This window comes from Gavialis gangeticus, unplaced genomic scaffold (assembly GCF_001723915.1).
Source record: "Gavialis gangeticus isolate Ggan-Ray unplaced genomic scaffold, GavGan_comp1, whole genome shotgun sequence".
Taxonomy (NCBI): domain Eukaryota; kingdom Metazoa; phylum Chordata; order Crocodylia; family Gavialidae; genus Gavialis; species Gavialis gangeticus.
This window is the reverse complement of record NW_017729000.1, coordinates 16,681,689-16,706,981: the sequence shown is the minus strand read 5'-3', so window position 1 is coordinate 16,706,981 and position 25,293 is coordinate 16,681,689. Positions and strand designations below refer to the sequence as shown.

Sequence of the window (25,293 nt, the reverse complement as noted above, 5' to 3'; positions counted from 1 at the left end):
AGTAATGCATGCATGGGCTGTGCTGTTCTCTCAAACAAAACACAGCATCCAGCTTTGTGCTGAAATCAGAGAGTCAAGTTTGCCTGGCTGATGCCCCCTTGCTCCAAACTTGCTTGTTGGTTATCAGTGATGCAACAGGAGCTACGACTAAGAAGCAGCTTTTTTGCCATTTAAAGTGCTTTATTGGTGTGACTTAACAGTAGTGCATGGCTTTACAGCACTTTAAAAATGGGTACAGCACTTTAAATTAACCCTTGTTACATGTGAGGTATTTTGAAGCACTGTATTTTACAGCGCCTTAGCAAGCTACAGCACTTTAAATAACTTCTGTATGCTGGTCAAATTTCTGGCAATTCCACCAGTATCCCATGGGCTTTGCAAGCTTGGTTAGTGGTCCCTGACACCACCAGGGGTATCTGGGAGCACTAGCCAAGCCTGCAAAAGCCAGCAACCCACCCTGCTCCTGCCAGCTGACTCAGATGGCAGCGACTGGGCCAGACAGGATTGGGGGTGAGGGGAAAGTTGTATCCCAGCTCCCAGAAGCATGGCTTGCTCTGCAGCCAGAGGGGCTGGCTCTGTGCTGGGGGCCCCCAGGCCTTGTGGAGCTCTGTCACCCCAGAAGCCACGTGGGTGACCAGCGGGGCTTGCAGCCAGGGCAGGCTCTGAGCTGGGCAGCAAGGGGGAAAAGAGGTTGGTTCAGCTCTGTGCAGGCCAGATGGGAGGGGAGCATTGGCACAGGCTCCATGCCATCCTGCCTGGCTGGGGACCTGCTCCCTCTTGGTATGACACAGTTGGGAAGGGTCTCTGCAGTCCTGGATGAGTCAGAGAAGTGTAGGGGCTCAGCTAGTATGTGGGAGGAAAATTCATCAAACCCCACAGACCACGTAGCCCCAAAGCAGCCACGGCTGGGAGCCTTGCACAGCGTCCGGCACCTGAGCACTACCTGGGGGATCTGGGGCTGGAATGGCACCTCTTCCCCACTACTGACCCCCCTTTCCCTCTCTGTGCCCCAGCTCTGTGTCCAGCTCCACCTTCTCCACCCGTCTGCTGCTGTCCGCAGTCTCCTGCGGCCCCAGGAGACTACAAAGCACCCCCTGTCTCCTAGCCTGGAAAGTGTAGGGAGGCTCAGTGTCCCCCTCCCCCCCAAACACTGCACTTCTGTCATGTTTAAGAGTGCTATAACTTTATAGTGCCATAAAAAGTGCTCTAAATTATAGCACTGTAAAATGTACACAGAGCACTTCTGTACATACCCTAAAGTGTTAAAATTTGCTGTTCTACAGACTCTTCCCTGAGCAGAAGAGTTTACCGTCTAGATTAAGCTCCAAGTTATAACTTCAGTTAGGAAGCAATAAGTAGTAATAATTGTCAGCTGTAGGTTGACACAAGTCCAGTCTAATTCCTCTCTTGGCTGGGGATCAGGGCTGGCTGTCTGATGGACTGGTTTCAGTTCATGCCATTTGCAACCATATGGAATCTGGTGCAAATGAACTGCTCACACTTCCGTCTTTCCAAGAGACTGTTAGTTTTAACTGATATAGTAACACAAGCTGTAACCATCCTATCCCATGATGTCTGCAGCCAGGCTGGTAGGGGTGCTGAAAGTGTAGCCATTATTAATTTGTGTGTGCTGTATGACTTCTTAATGCTACTTCTAAGTCAGTTTTTATCTGCAAGCACATATGTGCCTGAGTTTGGCCAAACTTGTGAATCCCTATGTGCAGCGGGACACTACTGCTTGTTTGGGCTGCTTGTATTGCAGGATGCCAGTTACAAAGCATTTAACCGAGGACAGGATTTTAGCTGCTTAATAATATTCATACTTTATGTGAATCAACGGGAAACTTTCACAAAATCTTCCAATTGAAGATTTTTGGAGGTTTGAAATAGTTTCAGTGACATTTATTAAAAGTTATTTTTCATGTGCTTGGTGCTTCTGCAGCAGTGGGTATCGTACAGGTCTGGAACAGAAAGGCCAAGAGCGTGCTTCTTTGTTGGCATTTCCAGTCTGACTGGAAGTGTTGGAGTCCCTGCCTGTCCTGCTTGCACTGACATTCCCCACTCAGCTGCTGATTGGAGCTTCATCAACTTACCACTTTATGGATCTGACCCTCCAGGCATTTAGATGATTTGGACGTACATTTTAGTCTCTTATCTAGCCCATGCTAGATTTGAGCTATGCAGCTCCCTGGTTTAGATCCATGCACAGGTTAGGCTGGATAACTCTGCTGAAGAAAGGAGTCAGTGAAATTTTGTGCCAGTTGCTTTCTTGTAGGGGTATAGATGTGACAAGTTTCACCGGGACAAATTTTACTCTGCACCAGCATCTTGGCCACATGTATCACATCCCGTGAAATACTGGAAAGACATGAGGAGAAGCCACCATGATGCTTTATTTCCTGTGCTCTGCATACTCCTCCTATAAGACTGGCTTTGGTTACAAATTGGCAGACTGTTAAATCATGTTAGGAGTCCCTTCTGGGCTAAAATAAATCACCCCTCCTGAGGGCAGAGCGTGGGGCCTTGTGAGAAGTCACATTACCCCAGTGTCCTTGGGTGACAGGCCTTCTAAACAAACACATGGTTTTGATCCAGCTGGACTGGACAGGAGTGGAAGGGGAATCTTTGGTAACATTTTAACAACCCCACATCCAAAGGTGAAGTGTAGGTATCTCTTTAAAGACAAAGGGATTTACGTTTCCTTTTGATGAACAGAATAGACGTGGTCAGCTGTGACTCAGATACAGTCCCTTTAAAGCAGAACTGCTGAGATCCTCCCATGCACACCAGGCCTGCCAAGCCTTGAGTTCAGAGGGTCACGTTTTGCTATAACAGCAGCTGAGGTCACTAACACCTCGTCCAGCTTCCCACTCAGGTTTAGGTGTCAGCAATGACATCAGCTGTTGCAAAAGAAACACAGAACTCTGAACTCTGGCGCTGGGAGGTGAAAGCCTCAGTGTCTACCCACAAGAAGCGGCTTAAGTGTAGCTCTCCACCCCATGGAAGAGCTGCACGCAGCAGGGGATCCAGTTGCAGCACTGTCCCTGAATTTCAATATGGTTACTCTATGAAGCATGAATGAATCAAGAGGAGGAAGTCATTTATGTGGACAAAATGATGGGAACTCATGCATATCACAGAAACTGATACTGCAGTATTATTTCTATTGAGCAGGAATCAAGACTATCACAAGAGAGTTGTTTTCTTCCAACTCTGTTCACAGTATATGGCATGTTATCCATCATGAGAGTGTGGGTGTTGGAAAGAGTTGTAGGCCAGCCTTCATATTACATACAATAGCCTCACAGTAACCTCGCAGCGATGCTTATGAGACACAACCCTGAGGTCCTGACCATGGATGGTTATTAAAGATCCCAAGGCACTTTTAATAAAAGTGGGGGTGTTAGCTGAAGCTGTATCTTGGTTAAAGTCCAAATATGGATAATTACTCCAACTCCTGCAGATCCAGCTGGCTAGCACAGCCTTCATCTTGTCTTCTCAACAGCTACATGCTGTTTCAACAGCTGTATCGTTCCACCCCAGCAATGGCTGCATTTCAGGGATACCAGTGGTTTTGATGGTTGCATCATAGTCATCTTTGAGTCATCACTCACTACAGAATTCCACAGCAGAAGGAATTATAGGAGCTAATATAAAAAACTTGTATCTTTTTCTAAGGTGGGGACTAGAAATCAAAGAGGTAGTGAGGAAGGATGGAGAAAGGTGGGGTCTAGAGATGGATGTAAACCAAAAACACTCCCAAGTTATTTCTTATTTGTATTACAATATCACCTTGAAGTGCCAAGCACAACTGGGGCTACAGTTGGTAGGCACTATACGGGCACATAGTAAAAGACAATCCTGGCCACAAAAAATATACAATCAAAACAGACAAGTGGGAGAAAGGAAGAAGCCGGATGCACCTTTCACAAAAGAGGAGCTAACACATAGCATTTAAATGGAACAGAAAAGTCTGGCAGAAGAACTGAGAATTAAACCAAAGTTCCTATATTAAAGCCAGCCCCTTGACTACATGACTATTTGTTCAAGTTCAGACCTGGGTCAGAGCTTTGACAGTGTGGACCCACCAGATGTAAGCCAAAGACTGGCTGAATGTCAGTATATGTGCACCAACCTATGTTTGGAAGTCAAAGAGGGGCATCTACATGTGTGCTTTACTGCAGTTGACTAATTAGCTCCACAGTAAAGCATCGCTGTCTACACATGTGGCAATATTAGGCCGGAGTAAATTAATCAACTGTGCCATAGGACAGTACTGCCAGAAACGAATACTATCCTACGATGGAGTTATTTAGTGCGCCACAGCACACATGTAAGTGGTGACTGGGGCTGGCTGGGGCACAAGGGTGCTACAGTGCAGGGGCTGCCTGCCAGCTAGCCCTACCTTATGCCCCAGTCATCCCCTCCATAGCATGTTGAGCTGGGGCAGAACAGCTGCCGGCTGGCAGGCTGACCCCCGGGGTCCCCAGCCAGCTGGGGCTGTAGCACCTCGGCTCAATGTGAAGCAGTCCCAGGTGCATGTCTAAGTGCTTCACTCAGGAGCAATAAACTCGGGCATGACCTGCACTGGAGTTTATTCAGCTGTGCTAATTTCACATGTAGATGCACCCAGAGAGACTCAGAGCTGTCAGAGACCAAAGTAGCACACTTACATGATAATTAAGTCTTCTTAATGCAGTGCAAGTCATACCGTAACCTTGACTAGGTGTGAGCTGGCTTGAAATTTGAAAGCCAGGAGAGTTTGTTACACATGCAAAAACATATTTAGTTGGCATGAACCAAAAGTTTTTTCTTTTCCCAGAGGACGAAGATTGGTTACCAGGCTCATAGGCGACACGTAGAGGGTGCATGTGCACCCCCTGAGAGCACTGATGCCCCCCCTGAGAGCGAGTGCTCTCAGCTTAGGTGACGGGCAGCAGGAACAGGCGGAGCGCTGTGCCCCCTCCCCGAGAAGTGCCGCTGGCATTTCCAGGCTCAGCGTCCGGCCGCAGAGGGAACCCCCCACCCACCCCAACACCACCGCGGCTGCCTGTGGACGGTCCTCACTCGGCCCAGCCTCACCACCAATGCCTGCATCTCTGCCTGCATCGCCACCTGTGGGCGGTCACCATGCCTCCCAGCTTCTGGAGGCATGAGTCGCATATGCCCAGGCTAAAGCCATCTCTGGGATCTCCATGCCACATATCCATCTTCAGAACAGAATAAAATGAGAGATTGGGACTAGCTGATTGTGTGGAGCCCGGAGAAGTTTGGCACCATCCAGTCAGGTTGCAAGGCTAATGGCAAAAGTACTTGCTGGCTGCAAGTTTGACCTCAGCACAGCTGCTGTGTTCTCTGGACTTTTGCCACAAAAACACGCACATCAGCCCTCCCCTAAATGAGAATATTTTCTAGAGAACAGACACATTAGGCCAGTTTTGCAGACCTTGCAAGCTGTTGTAGAGAGAGATGATTCTGGGGTCACCGTGTATTATTACACGCTGCACACATCCCCAGTGCCTTATCGCAGGGTAGGTTATAAATCTTGAAGTCAGTTTTTGAAAGTGTGTGTAACTGAGTGCCTCCCAGTACTGTTGTGAGGCATAGCTAATGCAGTAAAGTCCTCTGAAAATGCAAATAGCTACATACAGTCAGCGCTAAGTATTATTTTATCACCATTTTAACACGTGAGGAGTCCGGTGTGTGTACCTTTGTTTTAATATGGCTGTAAAATCCAATCTTCTGGCTTCTAATAAATAAAAAAAGATGAACATGGAAAACTCTTTCTTCCATTCTGTTGGCTCTTTCCATACAGATTAAATGCAACCCTACTCTCTTGTAAATATAGTGGTGCTAAACCCAACTTCCTCTTCAGTTTGAGCCCTGCCTTTTTCAGCTCCAGACAGAAGTGTCCTTGTAAGAAGTAGCTGGGATCTTTCTATGTCTGCCCTGCACTTTCTGGAAACCCCATGTAAGAAGAGAGCCAAGAGAAAAGCAGGAAGGCTGGAGAAGAGAAATGCAAACATTGGGTGGCCAAAGTAACACAGCAGTTTGGACCACTCACTGCAGGTGAGAAAAAATGGGGGAGGAGATCACTTTAGAGCAACAGCTGGTAAAGTTAGAACAAATAAGAGGAAATCCTTCTTTATATGGCTCCAGGAGAATCCTGGGGTGTGCTCCAATCAGCTACTGTGTCTGAGTTTAAAATGTGGGCGAATAATTTCAGGCCACTAGTAACTGCTCACATTTGTTTCTTTCAATTTAAAGAACATAAACAATTAAATACTTTCCAAGCAATTTAACCAAAGCTGATTTTATTGCAACTATCAGATGAGATGCGTCCCCCGCCCCAGGTACCTTCTCATCCATTCTAACTGCAAGCCAGAGAATTAATGCCAAAAACTGGAAGCAAATTTACTCTTCCTATACCACAACACAAAGCAGTCAGTCAGCAAGAAACATTGCAAATAAAATCCCCCTACCATCCAGATGCCCCACTAAAACCATTTACCTCAAGTCCCCACAAAAAGCTCATTTTGCCGTATGCCCACATTGGTGTAATTTCAGACCAAGGAAATTCCAAAGTTGAACAAAGATCAGCGTAATCTAACCTTATCATTCAGGGCATAAAGGAGTCAAGAAGGAAGCTGTGGACTGAAGAGGAAATAAATTGCTAGAAGAGTGACTGCTGGCATCTTGGGCAGCTTGAGTTGCTACAGCTTGAGCTAAGAGTTAGGCTCTGTAGATGGGGATAATAATGAACTGTCATCCTCAGTGGATTGGGTATAGAGGAACATACAACATGCCCTTGACCAATTATAAAGGCTAGGTTTTCTCACCAGAAGGCCATGAACAGCTTTCCCTAAGAGAGACGCACCTTTAAAATGTCACACAAAAACAGAAATGACCAGAAAGAGGAGGAAGTTGGTTGTAGCAGGGACCGATCTGGGCTGAAGAAACTGGTCTCTGAGCTCCCCCAAGGACTGGGAACATTAGGTTCCTTTAGTCCCACCTTAAGATTGAAGTCCATGGCTTATGCACTACCGAGTACAGCCAGCCTCAAGGCACAGGGTGTAGGATGTAGAACCAAAACCACCGTTCCACTTCTGCGCTTCATCGAAGCAGTGTGCAACCCCAAGCTATTAAATGATAGGACTCAGCACTGCCTGCGTGTCCTGGAACTCATTCAGGCCGGGATACGTTGTTTAGCTTCTCATATCTACTGTTTCCAACAAGGTAAACTCAGTGGAATGGCTGACAAAGAGAGGCAGGGTGGACGTGTCATAAACCATTACTCTAAACACAAGGCATTCAAGTTTAATGCCTAAATCCCACAACAAAGATTAAAATAGAAGCAGAAAAGAATGATTAGCACCAAGTCTGTCCTCGTAACAAAGGGTCTAATATCACTGGTATGCATCACGGTACTAACTGAACAGTCTCATATTCAAGCCATGAGCCAGTCTTTGTCAGCTCTGGTGTCAAGTGAGATATAAGACGCATCTGGCCCCTCATGAAAGCTCTTTTCCCCTTCCATCATAAGATTTGCAGTTTGCCTGTGACAACCCAGAAGTCCAGTTCCTGAATGACTCATGATGTTCTTCTGCTTAAAGGTCTAGTTTGTGCTTTGCCTCTGACTCCTATTTTAGACTTACACTTTGTTGCTAAGTCTAGAAATCTGGGAGTCATCCTTGGCCTTGGATTCTTTCCTTCCCACAGTGCCTGGCTCAGTAAATCTGACTGTCCCACCTCCAGATTGCCGTTGCCAACATTCGCTCATGTAGCAACTTTATTTTTGCTGAAATCTTCATTCACGCCTTCAACACTTCATAACTTGACTATTACGATTCCCTCTTCTATGTTGCTACTCTAAATTGCAGGTGCTCCTGGAGACTGTGGCCAGACTGCTTCCTTGCCAGGGAAGTGAGACCACAACGCCCCTCTCCTCTGCTAGAAACTGCTGCTGGCTTTCTAGCCATCTCTGGCTCAATTCAAAACCAGCCTCCTGATGCAAAATTCTCCAAGAGCTCCCCACATCCTTCCTCCCTGACCTCATCCCTCCACCTACTCTTTGGTGCACTTATTTGTCTCTTCCAGCATTTGTCTTCCCTGGCCTTCCCCCTTGAAGACTTGCTGGTTGAGAGAGTCACTCATCCATTTGCACTGATCTGTCTCTGGAGAAGTCTCTCTCTCTCTGACTCATTTCACCTCTTAACATCTTGCCTTAAGTCCTTCCCTCTTTAACACACCACTGGCCACCTCACTAGCATTTTGCGCAGGAAAGATGCTAACTAAAACTACAAGGGTTGGACCCAAGCTTACATCTGGCCAGCTGTATTAGATGATTCATGCTACACTTGTTAGCATCTCAGACAGAATTTGGTCTGACCCCACACGGCTTCACATGCCTGAGGGCGAAGGGCATCATCCCTCCTGCCATCTTTATTCCATGCATACATCCCTGGACCCAGGCAGCTAGCATGAAGCAGACGGTGGTTCCCACTGCTATCTCAGCAAATGGGCTTTGTTGCATCCCCATGGACCATTGTTCCCTACCCAGCTCAATCAGACAGGCAGAGCATGCCAACATGCTGTTCATAGATTCATAGACATTAGGGCTGGAAGGGATCTCGGAAGATCATCGGGTCCAGCCCCCTGCACCAGGCAGAAAGACAACACTTGCTGTTGGGAAAGTCCTACCGCATAGGGCAGGGGTTTTCAGCTACCTCTTCTAGTGGTGGCAGCCAGATTGGGGGGAAGTGGGGGTGCTCGCACGCAGCCATTGCCGCCACTGCCACACCCCGCTTACCCACGGCCGCTCACACATGCGGCTCTGGGGGCTGCTGACGACCTCATGCTTGGCCAATCACATGCCACCCACCAGCAGCCCACAGAGCCTCATGTGTGACCAGCCGTGGGAAAGCAGGCTCCTGCAGTGGCAAGGGGTGGTGGGTGGTGGTGTGGGGTAGTGGGCGGCAGCAGCAGCCACCATGTGCAAGCCCCCTCCCACGTCCGGCTGGCTGGGCAGTGCCTGTGTGGCCCGCAGAGGTGTGCCACTGCCCTCATGCCCCCTCAGCCGTTCCTGGAGGGAGCAGCACAAGGTGGTGGGTGGTGGCATTGGCCGCCGTATGCAAGCCCCCCCCGCCCCACATACGTCTGCAGAGAGGCACCACTGCCCTCACCCCTCTACCCAGCTCCTGGGAGCGGGCACAGAAACATACTCCCCCTGCCATTCAGACCCGTTGCACCTCGCTGCCTCTTGGCGGCCATCAGATGAGTGAGCTGGGGTGGGAAAAGCACCGCGGTATGCCGCACGGGGCCAGCAGTGCTCAGTGCACCCCTGCCTTCCCCCAGGGTAAGAGGGGATGTATGGGAACATACCAGGGGAGACACTGCCACCCCCCAGGGTTCCCTCCATCCCCACCCACCCGCGTGTACTCCCTATGACCTTTCCAAGTCCCCCTGGAGGTACGCACAGCCCTGGTTAACAACCCATGATTCTAAGACTTATACAGCACGAACTTTCATGAAGCTCTTGAGCCCAAGGATCTCACTGAGTTTGTGATATCTTTTCCTTGTTATTTAAACCAGAACTGTTGTTTTTTTTAAAAAGGAGGTAAAGCCCCTCCTTCTCCACATCACCAGTTCCCTCTCCTAAACTATAGCCTTGCCTTCCTTAGATTGTAAGCAACTTGGGGCAAGCAATCCATCTGGCCAATAATAGCCATGTATATTTATTATACTCTAACTTATATAATTTTGACAATGGGGATTTCCTTTATTTGCTCTTTTTCCATAATAAAGTTAGGGCTTGTGCCCACTTTCAGACTCACAAGCACAAGTCAACATTGAGCATAAGCCACCTAGCCCAAATATAACAACCCAATTCTGTTGCTTTTGAAAATTTCTGTAAATTCAGTGATATACCTGAGCTGCATAATTCTTTAATTCCCAGTCTGCCCATCCCTCAGATGGGTAGCTACAATAATAGGCCTATGGGTGTCTGTGCATTATATGTGTGTGTGCTTGCACAAAAGGAAACAGAACTCATGGCAGACATGATATCTTTTATTAGACCAACTAGGTATTTGTAAAAAAAAAAAAGTTATTTAGTTGCAAGCTTTCAGGCGCACACACCCTTCCTCAGGCACAGGAAAAATGCAAAGATTGTCACATTTCTCCTATGTGGAAATGAAAATTCATTTATACAGACATAGTATACACAAATTCACAGACAACAGAGATGTGATCCCTTGCAAGGATGCAGACAATCAAGAAACATTTGTTTAGTACCTAAGGCTTTACTTGGCAACACCTTGCAATCAGCTTCACAAACTCTTGACACTGAGCGTGGGCGTTTATTGTTCTTCCTTCTTATATCATGTTACTGTATCCAAGTACAAAAATGTCCTCCAGCAATGTAGTGCCTTTTCCTCCCATCCTTCCCATGGAGCTGAGACTTGGTGAGCTGGGTCAACATTGTCATTCCATTAGTGTCTTACTCCTCACATACAGCTACTCCCAAATTTAGCTAGGAGTGCCCTCTGCTGGAGTTTCACTGATCTGCTACAGTCACAGTGACTATATACACATATATATAATGCCTAAATGCAGGAAAGATAAGAAATCACTCCTAACTTAATTTGTTCTTGCTTCAGACACACTTTATTCTGTCAGCTAACCTGCTCTCCTGGTGCATTTTAAATCCTGTGGTAGCTTTTTACTTTCTCCAGTGGCGTATTGAATTTAACAATCTTTCTCCAAGACTGACTATAATAGTTTGGAACATTTAATTTGGGGGGAGGAGAGAAAAAGATTTTTAGTCAACTAAATATCAGGAAGGAAATATTAGTTTTTAAAATACTAGGTTTCTCTCCCTTTTCCCTCCACCAACTGCTCTAATGTGCATGTTCTGATATTGGCCCCTTTCTGCTTCCAGCTTTACCTCTGACCAGCAGGAGCAACCATAAATTACCAGCTGCAGTCAAAGCAGTGTCAGAAAAATATTAGGTAGGTATGAATGCGGTTTGGATAAGCCTTTCTCTGCCCACACAGCTCTGTAAATAGATGACGTTTATTCTCTAAAAGTTGCCAGCATTTAAGAGGTTAAAGATATATTTACTAGGATGCGAAGGCTGCTGACAAAGGTCTAATTATTTGATCTCATTCCTCCAGTTCTGAAATCTCTCACCTGATTGCCAGCAAAATCTCAACAACATTGCTAACACCATTACTAATACTTTGAGCTCATTCAGAGGAAGAGCTGTGCTCCTTGCAAACGCTAATTTAGCTCCACACCAGAAGCGCAGGTAATAATAATACTTTGCATTTATATAACGTTCTATAAGACTTGGGAAGAGCTTGCTTACGAGACCCCCTCTTTCCCTGGGCTATCATACCAGGGAATGAGACAGGGAAAGACAGAAATGCAGGAGCCATTTCATTTTCATGGGTAGCTATGGGCAATGGTCCTTCTTGAGTGCTAAGCTTGGTGGGTTTGAAATGACCTGACCAGCTTGCCCTCAAACCTATGTTACAAAACCAGTCTACTTGGTTGGGATCTTTAAGAGTGGGATTGTAGGGACCGGCTCTGGTTTATCCTAGCTATTTTCATCACAGCCTCCTTGTTGGCTGAGGCCAATGGATTTAGATTAGTGATGTAGTTTGCTGTCAGTATTTGTGTGTGAATGTGTGGTTTTAATATGATGACTAGACAGACAGGTGTGTTTCTAACTGGAGACAAACTGGAATTTATATAAGGTTCTTTTTCCTGCAGGTGTCAAGGTGCTCTATAAACTTTGAATTTAAGTCTCCCAAGACCCTGAGAGACAGGCATCTTTGTCTCTGTTAGCCATAGCGTATATCCTAAGGCATCACATTGCATGCCTGCTGTCACATGGTGATGAAGAAAGATTTCAAATTCTGGCACAAGCCCTTTGCTCGAGCTGCTTGTTGTTTTCCTCAATTGTAGGATCATAAGCAATAATACTATCTAACTACAGCATGGTTCCGACTTGCTTTTTCTTTTATGACCACAATGGTTTTGTGCAGTCAGGTTTGGCCTCTACATTGACTTCTCCTAAATATAACCTGGGGGCAGAGCAGGCTGGGGGTTGTGGGACTCGAGTTTTAAGTGCTTCTAGTTGTGGAACTTATCTTTGCTTCATGTTAGGAAAGCCTAATCCTTCTCAATCTTTAAATCAACATGGAAGAGGAGTGTATACTTGTGAGTTTGAACTACAAAGTGTCAGGCAGTTTTTGGACCAGACTCTGTATAGAAGAATTTCAGTATTAGGGCTCTAACTTAATTAAGCATTTAAATGAGATACTTCACATTTACTACTGGCTTTTTGTGGCAGCGGTTGTTTTATTCTGTTTTCAGGCGTAAGAATAGGTCATGCTGTGTTCTGCAAAATAGCATTCGCATCTGCTACGGCACAAATGAAAATAGCGACAGTGTTTCAAGCGGAGCACTGTTTTCCTTGGAGTCCATGCGAGAGCAGCTGCATGATCCTGTTTGTTTGTTTGCGAGCAGCCTGTGGTTATGTTACCTTTTTCTTCAATGCTGTCATATGAAGGACAGCTTCAGTGGACCATCTCTTCAGAGATGCTGGTCATCTTGGCAACTTCATGACCGGGACAGAAAAGGACTAGAGCAGAGGCAGATCTTTTTACCACAGTTTGAGGTGTCACCAGGTGTCTGATGTTTGGTCTAAACTGAGAATGAGGAAAGTAAAGCAACAGTTGAGTGTGTGTATATAGCAGAGCTGGATTACAGATCAGAATTCAGCTAGCTGCAACTCAAAGAAATGCAAACCAGACTTCATTTTGTCAGCACAGCAGAAAATATCTGCATTTCAATCATCAGTTTGTAGCTAGAGACACTGGGCCACATTCACCTCCACACAAAAGACTTGCATGTAGTATTTGGACAAACCTGACAACTTCAGCTGTCTGAGTATCACAGAGTCCTCTGCAAATGAACACATTGCACCGAGAAGGTCAGACCTCATCTTCAGGTTCTCTGACCCCTAAGACTGATGGACTGTCTCCATGACTAGTGAAAGTCCAATGCGATCCAATGCAAACACTGCTTGTTTGGTTTCTACAACCCAGACTTTAAAAATCTGTTTCACCACTGACTTGTGAATCTGAGCCTGAAACTCAAAAGTGAATGAAATGCAAAAATCATTCAGCATTTGCCATGACAGGGGCTTTTGATTTTAAAAAAAATCTTAAAATGTTTATATAATGGAAAATGTTGAATGAGAACAGACCATTAGACACCTGGGCAACACAGGCCATGATGTTTCACCCAGTGACACTTGTACAAAACCAATAAGATGCTTTTGATCCAAGTGCCTCTTCCAGAAGGGCAACTTGTCTTCATCTACAGCCACCAGAGACAGATGATCCACAACGGCCCTGGCCCCTATTCTAGTTGTTATCATCCTCGCAGTGAAAAAATGTTGCCTTATTTTTTTCCTTGAAGTAGTCTTGGCTTCAGTTTCCAGTCACTGGTTCTTGCTGTGCCTTTCTCCGGTAGATGAAAGAACCATGTAGGACTTGTATTTTGTAGACTGCAGTAGGCCCTGAGCTGTTTAATAGTGATATCTTATAGCAACTGCTTATATCTGCTTGACTAGAATTTGGGTAGGATACAAAGAGGCAAAGGAAATGAGCAGATGAGAAAATGTTATTGGCAAGAAGAGTTCAGAAGGCAAAAGAAAGACAGGTTAAGAGGTGTCAGTTCAGGGTCACTTAAAATCATTTAGTAGGTATACACCAGCTCACTCTGGTTTAAGGCAGACACCATTTATACACGGAGTTAAAAATAGGTATGTCTGCTTGACAAGCAGCCAGATACACTTAATAACCATATTAGACAGATTTCATATTGGTATTAATAACGAAATAAAATATTTGGTACATTTCTATATAATCTAGCCTTAATAGCAAGCTTTTGAAGTTGAGCCAGGTAATCAGGTATACAAATCCAGATACTTCAAAATCTTTGCTCTTTAGGTTTGAGCTGTGGTCCCTGCTGAATGGCCCATATGCAGATGAACCGACATAAGTGCTTCTTTGAAACTTAGGACTTTGTTACACCTCACTCTGCAAGCCGCACAAATGTTGATTGGTATCAATGCTAGCTTGGAGTTTGGAGCAGTCACACTCCTAGTCTAGAAACCTTCTCTGACTGTCCCCTGCTTGCACAGCTATGACTTGCCACTAGAAACCTGGTGAGCAGGGGCAGGACTAGGAGCTGTAGCTATGAGTTGCCACTACAAGGCTGGTGAGCCAGGACAGGCTTCCATCCCTACTCGATGGGTGGGGGTGTGAGAGCTCCTGGGATATTAGAGGACTTCAATCTGGGCAGCACATCTGCAGCAACAGGCCACACCTTAATGGAACAAGAGCTGGACAGTGCAGATCAGAGATAATCCTGCTCTGGGTGGAGTAACTATGAGCTGCACTTTAAATCCCTTTAAGGTGTTAAAATGTGTGGACAATTCAGGGATAAAGAGCTCCGGAAGCCTCCCAAAATTGCTGTGTAACAAGGCCCTAAGAAGGCCCTTAGTTTTTAAGCCTGGGTAACAAGCCCTTTTCCCTATTAGAGCCACCTATTAGAGGCTTTTAAATTTAGGATTAATCTTTCTATTCAAATATTAAAAAATATATTATTGATGAGCATTTAAATATTTGGTTTGAAAAGCCTAATCTGTATTGTCTTGTCATTCATATACCATTTGTATTTCAATATTGAAACTGCTGCTAAAATTTATTTGATCTTATTCTCAAGTACTTGGTTTGGGTGGGACAGGCTCCCCAAACCTTCCTTGGTCTCCTGAGTACTTCTGTAGGAATATAGTTTTCCCCTATGAAGATTCTTATACCTTAGTTTCATAATTTCATTGTTTCTAGGGTCAGAAGGGACCTGAACAGATCAAGTCCGACCCCCTGCCCTGGTCATAATACCCCATCCAGATATCTATCCAACCTCCTCTTGAAGACCCCCAAGGTAGGGGAGAGTACCACCTCCCTTGGGAGCCCATTCCAGAGCCTGGCAGCCCTAACCGTAAAGTTATCAAGCCTGAACTTTCTCCTGATATCAAGCCTGAACCTACTCTCAATCAATTTGTGGCCGTTATTCCTTGTTATCCCGAGCGGTACCCAGGGGAACAGAGCCTCACCTATTTTCTGCTGGTCCCCCCTGGTGAGTTTATAGATGGCCACCAGATCCCCTCTCAGTCTTCTCTTGTGGAGGCTGAATAGATTCAGGCCCTTTATTCTGTCTTCGTAGGGCCTGGCCTGCTGCCTTCTGACCATACAGGTGGCCCTCCTCTGGACCCTCTCAAGGTTAGCCACATCCCTCTTGAAGTGCAGTGCCCAGAACTGGACTCAGTACTCCAACTGCGGCCTGACCAATGCTGCATAGAGGGGAAGGATCACCTCCTTGGACCTGCCTGAGATGCATCTGTAGATGCACGACAAGGTGCAGTTAGCCTTACTGACCACTTCCTCGCATTGGTAGCTCATGTCCATCCTGGAGTCAACAATGACTCTAAGATCCCTTTCAGCCACTGTGTTGATGAGAAGGGTGTTCCCCAGCCTATAGGTGTGTTGCAGGTTCCTTCTCCCTAGATGCAGCACCTTGCACTTGTCTGTATTGAATCCCATCCTATTCTCATCTGCCCACCTCTGTAACCTGTCTAGATCTAGTTGGATTCTGTCCCTCCCCTCTAGCGTGCCCACTTCTGCCCACATCTTTGTGTCATCAGCGAATTTGAATGGCGTGCTTTCCACGCCCACCTCCAAGTCACTGATAAAGATGTTGAACAGCACAGGCCCTTACAGCTTCTCACTTTAAAGCACTTCATCCAACCTTCATATAAGAGCAGATAAGGAAATTATTGTTTATTTGTAGTTTTCTGCCTGTGATAGCATTCTGTTAACTTGCATCCTTGCCTAATATTTAAAATGAATAACCTTCATTGTGCATGGTTGAAAAATGGAGGCTGAGTGCCTGGCTTATGCAGCTACAAAACAAACCAGCAAATAGATTCTGTAGGCAACTGAATGAATAGTTATTAGAGTAAATACTAAATGAAGAAATAAGATACAGGGCAAAGGAAGCAACAGCAGAATTCTTCCAGCAAGCAATGTCTAGAATTCAATACGATAAAGCATACAAGTTCATTATACAGAACCTTACAGAGCTAGCCATGCATTTTCAGGGGCGTAAATCAACATTGAGGTTATAGCAAACCAAGAAATCAAGCAATCCTCTCTGGAATGACTCAGTCTGACACTAAGCTTGGGTAAGTTTGATTCTTAAGTGATGATGTAGCTGGTGATGGTTAGAGTGCTTGGTTTAGCTTGGATTACAGGTGAAACCTTGAGTCACAACACGTCTACACTTTGGGGGAAAGGCATTGTTTAAAATTGGGCCCCAATTCTGATGCAGATGTTATAGCCTGAGCACATCCTTACTCTTTGGAACCCCTGCTGTGGGAAATACTCTTACCCCTGACACTACATCAAAATCCTTCATTTTTAATTTCCACTTGCAACCAAGAATGTCGGCCAACACATTCACGGAGGCTCTGGAATGTACTGAGAGAGGCTAGGAGTGGAACATGTGATTTTATGGAGTGTGGAAGGGGAAAGCAGGTGAAGCTCGTGGAGTTTTATTTGGAGATTTCATTGCAGGTTTGGGTGCACAAAGAATTCAAGATCAGGGCCTTTGTTTACAAGTGATAACAAAATCCTTTGGACAAATGCTGTCATTTAGCTTCAACACTCTGGTTTTACTGGGCAAAACCTATTTATGACCAAGCTCCCAATTGCAAACAACCAAGAATGTATATCTTCATCCCCAAATATATTGGGGATGAGACAGAAGAAGGAGAGAAACTCCTTGGAGAAAGGTGTCTATATATGGAACAGTAAAATAAAGAACTTTAAAAGCCTCCTCCTGGCTGGGGACAAGTCGTAAGCTTGTGTTTGCCAGTTTCTGGGAATACAACACTGGAGGAAGTGGCTAAGTGGTGTGCGAGTGCGTATGTGGGAGGCGGCTGGGATGGATCTTGCTGCCGGAGCAGCCACACCTGCAGTGAGATGCAAAACAAACCTGTGCTGGATTGTTTTTGTGGTCTGACATTTAGTTCTATGTCGTGCAAAGAAAGTGGAGTGCGGGTGGGAGGGGGAAACAGTGACCTTTCAGAACATGGTGAATGCTTCACCCCATTTAACCTCACTGCTGGAGGACCTGCCGGGCACTAGGGAGGCACGAAGCAGGACCTTCTGCACCTCTGCTAAGCCACTACTTCCAGGATCCCAAGGTACTCAGCAAACAGTGTGACAATCCTACACCAAAAAGCAACTATGGATTCCAGAGCTCAGTTATCTGCTTTGTAACAACAGACCTACCTGTGTGGTGCTGGGCTCAGAAGCAAATCTGCAAAAACAAACGATTCACCGTACAACCCTACTATAACAAAACGCAGGAGATCAGGGCGTAAACAGTATTCAGTTCTCAGCTGGCAAGGGTTTATAATAAACCATGTGAGTAAGAAAATGTATTTAAGCCATGACTGATGGTAGCTCGAAAGTTGTCTTCTTATGCCATGTGGGCTCACAGACACTGTGGGAAGGGGTGTGTATCAGAAGGGGCAGACTCATTTTGTTGTGGTAGGTCCCTGCCTAAAAGTTTGATGTCTTCTGCTGTCCATAATGAGTAACAGCGCTTTCCATTTTAAACCAAGAGGCTAGAGCAATGACAACGCCAATTGATGTGGGTTTCAGACGGAGGGCTGGACACGCGATTACTCAGAAACCAGGGTGAGCAAGCCAACATTCTTTTCCCCCTGCTCAGTAAACCATAATTTATTTTTCTTCTGGAGTCTAAAGATAATGTATAGTCCCCTGTACCAAAACGATTGGCCAGTCCCACTTATCATATCAGACTTTAGTAATTTCCAGGCATAACCGCCTACAAAGAGCAATTGAACTGCCTTAGCCACAGTTCTTCACAATTGCCCATGAAGAAGTCTGGCTGGCCTTGGTGTGGTATTAACTGATCAGACATGCTGGCAAGGCCCTGAAGGTATGTATGTGATGTGTTTTCCTCTTGATTCCCTAATAGCCTCAGAGTCTAGAAAAGTCCTCTGATTGTTCCAAGGGGACAGCTGGTGCCAGAGAAAGGACCAAGGTACTTGCTTCATTAGGAAATACTATGCTTTAGCTATTAGCCGATTGCTCCTCAGTCAGGGCCTCCACTGGCTTTGCTCCAACTCACTTACCAGCATACAGAGAAGCATCTCTCCTTCTGCCTGTGGGGTGCACTGGGAGGAATCAGGTAGCTCTGTTCCAAAGGAGAGTGGCAGATATTACAGTTTTATGTAGCTTTCAGTGTGGAACCTGACGTACGTGGGCTGTTTGAGACGGATAATGGGTCTGTGGCTGAAAGATATAGCAGTCCTTTTCCTTTTCTTATATGGAGAGGGGGAAACCACATAGTGGGCTGCGAAGGGAACGTATTCTCAACTTGCATTTGATTCTGTCTGTTATGACAGCAGGAATGAGCATTACCCCAAGGACAACTTCCCGAGGATTACAGCAGCTAATCTCCAAGGCTAGGGACAGAAGTTACACATAAACTGGTTTAAACCTGTAACAGAACATAAGTTTAGTGAACATAAACCAGTTTCAAAATGGCTGAAACTGGTGTAAGATAAACCTGGTTGAATGTAGTATATCAGACTTAACTGATTTGGGTCAAACCAGTTTATGGAATTTCTGTCCCAGACCCCTTCCTGGTTTAAGTTAATGCAGAGTCCCCCAGCATCCCAGCATGCTTTTCAGCCCTGGGCCAGGCTGTGCAGTCTACTCCAGAGAGCAGGACTGGCCCTGCCCCTTTCCTCCCTAGCTGGAGCTGCGGCTGGCTGAGGAGGAGGTGGGGGACTGCAGCATCTGCCAGGCTTCCCCTTTCCCCCCTTGGCCACTTGCCGCTCAAGCGGGGACACCAGCCAGCATTTTGCTCATGCTAGCTAATCCTGAGAGGTGTCTGTGTGTGTTTCTCCATTTTCACTGAAACAACAGCAGACGGAACAGTGTCCGCTCAAGGCTAGAAGCCAGTGGCTTGCAAATGCACCCTGCAGATAAGAAGAGCTTGAAACTGAGAGAGATGCATTTGTTTTCTTTTGTAGGACTTGATAGGCTGATAAGCTTTGTGTTCTGATAGGCTCCCTGCTGGCTGCTGGCTTGCTTCAAAGCCTGCAATCTGCCAGTGTTCAACAGGGACCAGAGAGAAGTGTGAGAAATTATCTGGTTTGCAATGAATATGACATGTCGGTGCCATCAGTTTGCTGCAGACAGTATAAAGAAGCAGGGAGAGGGAGATTGAAAAGTTCAGTATCATCAAGAGATGCGTGCAATCCACACAAACAGTCCTCTCCCCCTGCTTTGCCTCAGAGTGGTAGCCGGGGGCTGGGGGCTGGCTGAGCAGTGAGTAGGGTGGGGGAAAGCCTGGCGAGGGCTGCTTCCCCCTCCCCCTCCAGGCACACCCCTGCTGGGGGCTGTGCAGGCCAGGGTCGGGGTTTAAACACCTCCCTAATCATAGTGTCCTGCCAGGGCCTGGCCATAGCTCAGCACAGTAGAAGGGAACGGAGGGCTCACTCTAGCACCCCCTGGCGCCTAGCCTGAGCCACTGCAAGCATGTGCCTGCATTTCCTGATTCAAAAGTGAATGTCTATCCACTTGCAAATCAGTTCAATCTCTGCAAGTCAAACTAACCTGCAAAGATTGAATCAATTCAGGCTCAGGCTTTTTCAATGTCTGTCCCTAGCCCAAGTGAAACTAAGGGCACAGCCTGCCCTGCTCCTTTCTCTCCCTCAAACCTGGCATCCTGTAGTCGTCACCCACTCTGAAAGCCAAGTGGTAGTCATTTATTAGACCCAAAGACAGAACTTTGGATCTCAACAGCCCGCTGAATCCTGGCAGCATGTGGATGGAGATTCATATTTAATTCCTTATGCCTGTCTTTTAGTTACTATAAAATAGCTGGAACCCAGAAGGTGCACAGCACAACTTCATGGACATTTTGCATCATACCAAATTGAACAGAGTAGCCTTTGTTCAATTAACTCTATCAGTTGTTCTACTGTTGTCTTAAGAAAGAGGCTGTTTTTCTGCTTTATTGGGAACAGTACCAAAAAAACAAAACAAAAGCCCCACCCACGTTCAAGCTCTTTGGAAGAATTGCATAGTTTCATTCTCCCTAATGCCAAGGTGCAAAGGTGTTCCCTTTATGACTTTGGGTGCAATATATCTTCTGTGTTTTTAATTGTCAAAACAGAGCTTATACAGGATTGTGTCCAAAGTGTTCTTTCCATACAATAGGTCCCAGACATCTGGTTTGCATTGGGAGTCAGGGATTAAAACCCTCACATGAGACAATGGGATTTGCTTATGCAGCTAGTTATTTGTGTGTGTGTCTATGTCTTTCTGGTTTGAACCTAAACAGGCCACATGGAAAGAGAGCCCCTGGCAATGCTCCTCCATTCAGACTGGAGTGATGGGCTGGAGCTGGAACCATAGTGAGGTTAATAATCAAATTGGGAAGGTGGGGGGAGGGTTGGAGAGAGGAGAAATATAATTTTGAAAAATAGATTTTAATTTTCTGGTTGCCAGAGCCCCATCCCTTGCTGCATGCTGTCAATCTGCCATGATGCCCCATTGAACATGCCAGATGGAAATCAAAGCACCAGAGGCACAGGTGGCTTTGGGACACAGATTCCAAGTTAATGGAACTCTTCCCACAATATTGCTCACATAGGCCTCTCTGCTGACCAGACATCAAGCTGTCCAGTCCAGCACCCAATGCATACTCAAGGCCTGTGTCTCAGGTGCTTTCTTCACCGTGATGCCTCTATCGTAGCTCCTTACCATGCTGGGTGCAGGAAAGAGGGGACAAGAGAAAAGTAATGTTGGGGTGCTGTAAAAAGGCCTGTAATGCTGGGTGGAGCCTGGTACAAGTGCTTTACCTTTCCACAGATCACTGGTGGCATCTTGTAGAACTCAGGATTATGACTATAGTGCCCTGTGTTAAGGAGCTAATGGCAGCAATTATTGTCACTGGCTGTCTGGAAATCTTTTTCCACCAATGCAAAGGCGAGCTGAAAAAGCTGCCTTCACTCACAGCTGTTCAAGAATACACTCTGGGTCTCCAGCTCTGCTGCTGTATCCCCTATCTAAAGGCTATATCCTCTATATGTCACCTTCCCTTCTACTGAGGGAATCAGCCTTCGTTGTTACAAGCATTTTTAACCGCTGTCTTCATGACCTTGCAAAGAAATGGGCCCCGAGATGTTTACCTCCTGCAACATTCGGCCATCAGGGGTTCAACTGTACAGTGCACAATTTTCTATTTAGCTGCCTTTAAATTGGCACATCTGCCTCTAGGGGCTCTTTATAACAATAAATTTTAACTAATTCCATGAGTCTTGCTGCTAATTATGTCCAATCAGCCCATCAGTAGAGTTTCACAAAGACACTCCTGCCTGTTTCCCATAAAGGAACTAAAAAGGTGCAACTGGAATGATAGTGTCAGGTAAGAATTCAGATTTTGGATAGAAAGTGGTGACAGCCTTTTACATGATTGGAACGAATCCATGTAAGTTTGGTCAGATTTGATATTGAGGTTCCATTTTTATGGGGTTAATTAATGACTGATACGTGTTGCATTCCAGGTATATACCTGTGACTTACATGTATAGCTTATTCATAATCTCTATTAATCATTTATTAATTACAAATGGACTATACAACATGACTATAAATTCTTAGACTTTTAGTTTTATATAGCAAGGACAGTGTACTGCTTACGTCCCCAGTGCCCAGCAAAATAAGGCCCCAGTCTCAGATGCGGCTTCACATGTCAGATAAATAGTATGCAATAATAAAGAGCTCCATCCTCAATTCTGCCGAGAGAAGCAGGGGAAGTTTAAAGCTACTTCTCTGCCTCCCCGCTAGGCCTGAGCTGGGCTGGCGAGGGAATCAGTATGGGCTCAAGTTAAGATGACTTGAATTTTCACTAGCCCCAGGGACTGTTTAAAGCTGGGCCAGTGTGGCTGGAGCCCTGCTTGCTTGGCTTTACATTCTGATGTCCCCGAAACATCCCTACATCCTATGGGAACTGCCTGGTGTCAGCATCACAACTCCTGTCAGCAGGGCAAAGGGGACTCACCCTGAGGTAACAGGAACAAGGAGCACCTAATTAATCCTTCCGACAAGGAAGGAAATACTTTAAAATTATAATAAGCATTACCACCAGATGTCACCATTTTAGCCAGCTTTGTAGAGAGCATTCAAAGGACAAGCCAAAACCCATAAAAGCAACAAATCTAATAAACCTGAATTAAAATACACACAGAGTTAGTTCAGGAAAGGCCCCATTCTCCTGGTACATTAAGTACTGAGCAGTTTGGTTAGCAGCAATGTGTGTTACAGCTGACATCAAAGGGGAAGCAGAAAGAGGACCCGTTTATCACATATTCAGGTTTATAAGCAAACAATTATTACGTAAAGAAACTACAACCAACTGGGCAGGGATGGGAGAAAGGGGATTGTCTGAACCACTTTTGCAGCCAGATTGAGGATCTGATTTTAAAAGAATGTTTCAAGAGGTTTTTGCCTTCTGTAGTTAGCTGTAAGATGAAAAGTGCCTCAAAGGGATGGATATAGTCTAGATTCACTGATTAAAGAAAATCCCATACACAGGATGCACTTACGGGAAGATTATAACACTAACAGATGTTGACTGCCCTATCACACTGGAATCATTTATATAGCAACTAATGAACTCGAGAACCTCGTTCTAAAATCTAGTCCTTCTGGTACGTAGCAAAGTCCTTTTATTTCTCCTATGTGAAAAGCAGACCCTAAAGCAGACCCCAAGAATTTTCATAAGCAAAATTCCTAGAGAGGTTTTTTTCGACCATGCTCAAATAATCATTGGGTTTTTCTTCTCACCATGGCCAATTCCCCACTGCGGAGGTGACGTTTCTTTCCACATGTGCATGCACACAGCAGATCAGGAATCTGTCGGGGCAGACAATGGCTGGACTATATAGCCAGGGACCTAAATACTTGTAAAATATTTTACCTGTTGTAACTGCTTCCCATCCTTGTAAGTGCTATATAAATATCCTAGGAACCTTCTGAATAATCCACATGCCTGGAGTAAAAAGGGCACACAAGGAAGTAGTACAGAGATAGACAATATGGTTTGGCTATAGTAGATAACGAAGTAATGCTAAAAAGATGTATGTGTATTGCGGTAAGCATTCCACATCCTATCTGATGTAACAAAGACTGAAACATACTTTCAGGTCCTGCTTCAAAGTCTGCTGAAATCAGTGAGACTCTCTCTGTTTACTTCCATAGGGGCCAGAACCAAAGCTCATTGACTTGATTATTAGCTGTCAGCAGAGTAGTCCAAAGTGTCCAAACAAAGCCTGCATCTCTTTTTGTTGGGACAATAGCTTTATAGTAACAGGCTGCTTCTATGAACAGAAGATTTATGAGGCTATTCTCCTTGCCTTCTGCATACAACTCTAGTTTGACTAAATTGGAGTTTCAAGTGTACATAAAGAGAATGGTCAGAAACAAGGAGGCTCTTTGGACTAAGATTACAGCATCCGGGTGGGTATGTATAAACTGCACTTTGCAACTGAGCCAGGTAAGAAATCAGGCATCACCCCCTCCTCCAGAGCTGGAGTTGGACCCCCTTCACACAGCAAGAAGTTGTTATTTCTCCATCAAATCTGTGACAGCGACGGTTTGAGGAAGGCACATGCATATTAGTAGCTATAGCTATGCCTATGCCAATAGGGAGCTATTGAATACTTCTTTTTAATGCAGAATTGTCAATATGGACCCCACAACAAAATTGAATTGATAGATTTTTATCCACTGAGTTTTGCTATTTAAAAATTAGGGAATATAAAATAATTGAGAGAGACTATTTACCAACCATAGGATAGACCGGGGTGGGCAAGATACAGCTCAGGGGCCAGATCTGGCCTGCCAGGTCATTCTATTTGGCCCACGGGGCCCCTACATTTTTTTAAAAATTGATTATTCTTTGTCCATGACTGCCTGTCTAAGTTGACAAGGTGCCAGCAGCAGCAAGACCCAGGAGAAGCCAGCAGCAGGACCCAGGGGCAGCAGCAGCAAGGCCCAACCAGCTCCACCCCACCCTCAGCCCTGCCCCCAGCACCTCTCCCGCAGCCTCCAGCTAGAAGCCTCTGCCTACCAGAGGCTTCTGGCCTGGTGACCCTGGGGCTGTTCTCCACCTCTCTTCACCTGAGAGTGCAGTCATATAAGAATGGGGGGGGGGCGGGGAGGGGTGGACCACCAGAGATCACCCCAGTCCATGAGGGCTGGGCTGGCTCCTGCTGCATTGTGCGGTCCCAGCCATGCAGGCAGGAGCCGTGCGCTGCCAAAGCAGCAGGCAGGCAGGGAGGAGAGGAGAAGTAGTGGTAGCAACAGGACGGTGGGGAAATGGGGTTGGCGGCAGCAGCAGGCAAGAGGGGAACAGGACTAGCAGCAAGTGAGTGGGCAGGAGTGCAGCAACAGCTGGGCTGGAGTGCAGGACAGGAGTATGGGGCAGGAGCATGGGGCCTGCACCAGTGGGGGCCCAGGGTGGGGCAGCAGGACCATGGTGCCTGGGCTGGCAGGGGCTCTATGGAGAGCCACTTAACGAGTTTTGGCAAGCTGTCGAAGGCTGCCTGGGAAGCCCTGCCCCCTGGTCACCCTGCTGATGCAGCAGGAGCTGTCCTGGTCCCCGCGATTCCTGGATGGCTCTGCATGGTGCCAGCCAGGCCGAGCCATCTCCAGCACCATGTGGCTCCCGGCTGCATGGCCAGAACCGCATTGTGCAGCAGGAACCAGCTGGGAACCGTGTGGTGCTGGAGCAGTGGGTGGGGATGCAGTAGCGGTGGTGGGGGCTGGAGAACCAGTGGCGGATGGGCGGAAGAAGTGGCAGCAGTTTGGCGTCTTCCAGAAGGCCAACACTGTGCTCCTGGTGACCAACATGCTCAGCACTGCACTACAACCACAGTCCTCCCACACTACACCCCGCAAAATTGCCCTGCACCTCAGACACCCACAACCCCGATGCACACCCCACACCCCCTCACACACCCCAGCCACCCACCCCCACACACGTCCCCCACAAACCCCATAGCCACTTACACCCCACACATACACCCACATGCCCCCCACCCC

General features: G+C 46.3%; 1 protein-coding gene and 1 long non-coding RNA gene across 6 annotated transcripts in view; one reads left to right on the top strand and one right to left on the bottom strand.

The window, feature by feature from the left end:
- The window catches only part of FGF1 (fibroblast growth factor 1), a 117,385-nt gene that overhangs the window by 67,678 nt on the left and 24,414 nt on the right, over positions 1–25,293 (top strand). For 2 of the 5 annotated variants that reach the window (XM_019506358.1, XM_019506357.1), the window contains exons 4-5: positions 5,897–6,069; positions 10,940–11,010. The exons of 2 other annotated variants lie outside the window; for them this stretch is intronic. The gene's annotated coding sequence lies outside the window, so the exon portion shown is untranslated. Of the gene's footprint in view, positions 1–5,896; positions 6,070–10,939; positions 11,011–18,023; positions 18,110–25,293 lie in introns of those variants that run through there. One more of the 5 variants, XM_019506362.1, reaches the window with a different exon arrangement.
- Positions 1–25,293, bottom strand: part of LOC109289996 — a 71,026-nt gene that overhangs the window by 36,216 nt on the left and 9,517 nt on the right. The window lies entirely within an intron of this gene.